Below are 4,542 nucleotides of genomic sequence, written 5' to 3'. Positions count from 1 at the left end.
ATTAGGGACGGCTAGCGCAGATAGCCCTCGTGTAGCTTTGCGCGATATTCAAAACAAACAAACCAATAAAATTTTAACTAAACTTATCACATATTCATAATAAAAATTACGCTAGACTGCAAATATGTGTAAAATAGTGTTAAAGAACAATAAGGGACCTATTGGTCCATGTAGGCTATCTCATCCGCTAAACTAAACTAATACTATTAAATGAAAAACGTCATCCTTTATCATTCATATAGTTATCAAGTTTTCTCTTAAATTCACTGCCTACACTACATCCGAAGACAACTCGTGGTAAAAATGTAAACAACCATCTTAGAAAAATAGAACTGTCTTAGCTGAAGATGATTCCTACCTTGCCAAAATGTATACTTATATCCCCTAGTCCTATTATTCTCACTGTTAAGTATGAAAAATATTATGCATCAACACTATCAATTTTCTTTACAATCTCAATCAGACCCCCCCTAACTATTTAAGATATTTTAATCATTTTCCTCGTATGACAACCCCTCCATCCTAGGTACCATTCTATTAGCCTTCCTCTGAGCCTCTTCCAACAGTTCAATTTCCTTCCTGAGGTAAAGAGTACAAAGATTGAACACAATACTCCAAATGTGGCCTAACCCGTGACCTATACAATGAAATTATAAACTCTTCAGCCTTCTATTCAATATTTCTGTAGATACAACCTAAAATCCTACTTGGATGGTTTAAGACACTAATCAATCACTACACCAAGATCCCTTTCCTTCGCAACACTGTTAAGGTTATTCCCATCTAAGTTATAATGATAATTATCATAACCCACAGGCATTATCTTGTATTTATTATAAATGAAATCCATCTGCCATTTATTCGCCCAACTCACTAAATGATCTCAATTCTTTGGTAAAGTAGCAGCATCCTCCTCACAGCCAGCAAAACCCATGACCTTAACATCATCAGGAAATTAAGGTAATTTATTGACCATTCCTTCATCTATGTCACTGATGCAGATCAAAAAGCTCAAAGGTCCTAAGACTAAGCCCTGAAGTACTCCACTTGTGACATTAATCCAGTTTGATTGAACTCCATTTATAACAACCCTCTGCTTTCTTCCATCTAACCAGTCTTCTATCCAATTAGCTAGCTTATACCCATACCTAAAGAGATAAAGTTTTTACAAGCATTTTATGTAGCATCTTGTCAGATACTTTTTGAAAATCCAGATACAGCAAACCTAAACCCATACCCTCATCTACATAAGCAGTAACGTTTTCGAAGAATGTCAAAAGATTTAACTTTGTTAAATGACTTTGCAAAGCATCATTTAACCGATTTTTTTAAAACGTTTCTCTCAATTGATGCAAGACTAACAGGCTTGTAATTACTTGGACAATATTTTTCATTAGCCAACTTCCAATCCTCTGGCACCTGCCCACTGTTCAAGGACTTTCAAAAAATAGTAGCAAGTTCCTTACATATCTAATCCTTAACATACCTTTAAAACTCTTAGGGAAATATTATCTAGCCCAGGAGGCTTATTGTTCTTTAAACTTCTCATTATTTTATGAACAAGATTAGAATTAATGTGATCATCTTGTTCGATCTTGTTTACATCTATCAACTGTTCAAGATGAGGAATATTGTTTAACTCTTCATTAGTAAAAACTGAAGAAAAAGTTAAAGTTAATAACCCAGCCATCTCATAATCATCAGATACGAGCCTTTCTTTATGATCCCTCAAGTGACCTACTCCCACCCTAACATTTTGTTTACCCTTAATATATTTAGAGAAATCCTTACTGTTAATTTTTACATTTTCGGCCAATCTTTTTTCATACATCCTTTTTGATGTCATAATTTCCTGTTTCACCAACTCACTTTATCTTCCATAATCTTATAAATCTCTCGTCATACCAGTCAATTTAATTTTTTTTAAAATTTGTGATGCTTTTTTTATCCCTTACGCCCTTGTGAGCCAACCTGTTTTTTTTTACTTGTAGCCATCATTTTTTATATATAAAGAATATGTTTATCTTGAATACTTAAAACTTCAATTCTTAAAAATTTTCCACATTTGATCAGTGTCTCCAAATAATTCAGCTGCCCAATTCACAACAGATAATTTTGGTTGCATCCCTTCAATGATAGTTACTGAAGATCTCATAAGCTTACAATGACAGTTACTGAAGATCTCATAAGCTTAAAATCATAGTTACTGAAGATCTCACAAGCTTACAATGATAGTTACTGAAGATCTCATAAGCTTACAATGATAGTTACTGAATATCTCATAAGCTTACAATGATAGTTACTGAAGATCTCATAAGCTTACAATGATAGTTACTGAAGATCTCATAAGCTTACAATGATAGTTACTGAAGATCTCATAAGCTTACAATGACAGTTACTGAAGATCTCATAAGCTTACAATGATATCCTTTATTTATCCTTACGCTATTTTTTTCAGATGCCCAATTTTTTTTCATGCTAAATCTTTGAATTGGAGACGATTATTCTACGGATTTACAACTCTAAAAATCAGGGGGTCGATTCCCCTCGGTGGACACAGCAGATGTGACGTTGGTCTAGAAAAGCACACACACACACTCTCGACTTTCAGAGTTAGAAGTAACATAAATACCAACTTGCTTCCCTCGTATCTATATAAAACAAAACTAAGGCATATAATAAAAGTATGATGTAAAAACTTTTAGTGCGTGTATTGTTAAACTGTTTGCCTATAGAGCGGAAGGCTACTGGTTGTTTTTTCACTATACGCCTTTTATCAGGTTTGTATTTTTAAACTGTTTGCCTATAGAGGGGAAGGCTACTGGTTGTTTTTTCACAATATGCCTTTTATCAGGTTTGTATTTTTAAACTGTTTGCCTATAGAGTGGAAGGCTACTGGTTGTTTTTTCACTATATGTCTTTTTCAGGTTTGTATTTTTAAACTGTTTGCCTATAGAGCGGAAGGCTACTAGCTGTTTTTTCACAATATACCTTTCATCAGGTTTGTATTTTTAAACTGTTTGCCTGTAGAGGGGAAGGCTACTGGTTGTTTTTTCACTATACGCCTTTTATCAGGGTTGTATTTTGAAATTGTTTGCCTATAGAGGGGAAGGCTACTGTGTGATTTTTTCACTATATACCTTTTATCAGGTTCTTGGAGTTATACAGAAGAAAAATAAATATATAAAATGGCTAGGTAACTAGCTAGTTCTTCGTCTAATCTTGCTTTTGGACAGAGCCAAAATATTCTTATATTTGGGAAGTTTATTTGTTTTGTTGACTTTGGCACGAAACTGTTCTAGGGATACAATAGTGGGATTGATCGTCAAATTATAAAGCATTTTCAATAACAGGGTTCGATCCCGAGATCCGCAGGTTGCGAATAGAGCGTCCCGACCATCAAATCATGCCAGGCCTGGATGTGAAGATTGTGGAAAGTTTCAAAGTGTCATTTCATTTGATGGTATATATATATATATATATATATTTAAAACTGACTGAAAGCACAACTATCAGCCGATGTATGTTTTCATCTCATTGAATTTGATGTTTCTCTTTACATGCAGTATTATAATTATAATTCGCTTATAATTTGCCCCCCAATAGCACAACGGCATGTCTGCGGACTTATAACGCTAGAAGACGATAGTCTATTGAGTAGCTTTGTGCTTAGCTACAAGCAAACAAAAAAACGCTTATAATTTAGTCATCCTTGCTAATCTCATTATTTTAACCTATTTTTATCTCCTAAATATTCCTTCAAAACAGTAGAACGAACATTAATATTGACTGTTTCTAGAGGAAGGGGAGGGGGGTTAAATGTGTATAATTTTTTTCCATGTTCGAGTTTCAGAACAGATAGAATAAGAAATGAGCTAATTATCTGGCGTAGTTTGATAAAAGTTTCCATAAACTAATCAAAGTCCATTCGAGAAACCGTAATAGGTAATTAAACTTTCCCCTAAAGCGTAAATTACAAACCTTAATAGTTTGATTAGCATGCTAATTCAATCTAAATCTTTTGTGAATCAAAAAATAAAAATAATTCAAAATACCGAGGATAATGTGACACAAGATGTGTACAGAATACATCTCACTTAAACAGAAAATTTTCTCTGCCACCATCCAATTCTCCAATGAACATGCTTCCTTAAATTGGTATTATTATTTCAGAAACAGCTTCCTTTTTTTTTCTTCTCTCTCTCTCAACTTGTACTACCGAAAGAGCAGAAGAAAATGATTTCCAACATGCTATTATTCTAACCTGGAAACACGTCCATTTGACGTTATGTGGTATGAAGACGGAATTGATTAGATTATAAAAGACTTGTTCTAATTGTACGTATAAGGTTTCCGAAATGAGCTATGTGAACAAAAAACACACAAAATAGAAGCAAACTGGCAAGACGGGATAGTTGTACAACTATTAACAACAGTTAATTAACGCAACTAAAGCTTACGCAAAAAATAAATACAAATAAAAGTTCGCAAAAAAAATCGTTTATTTGTTTGTTTGTAATTGAGCGCAAAGCTACACAATGG

The sequence above is a fragment of the Limulus polyphemus genome, unplaced genomic scaffold (genome assembly GCF_000517525.1).
Source record: "Limulus polyphemus unplaced genomic scaffold, Limulus_polyphemus-2.1.2 Scaffold814, whole genome shotgun sequence".
NCBI classification, from domain to species: Eukaryota; Metazoa; Arthropoda; class Merostomata; order Xiphosura; family Limulidae; genus Limulus; species Limulus polyphemus.
The sequence above is the reverse complement of the archived record's forward strand: the minus strand, read 5'-3'. Positions refer to the sequence as shown.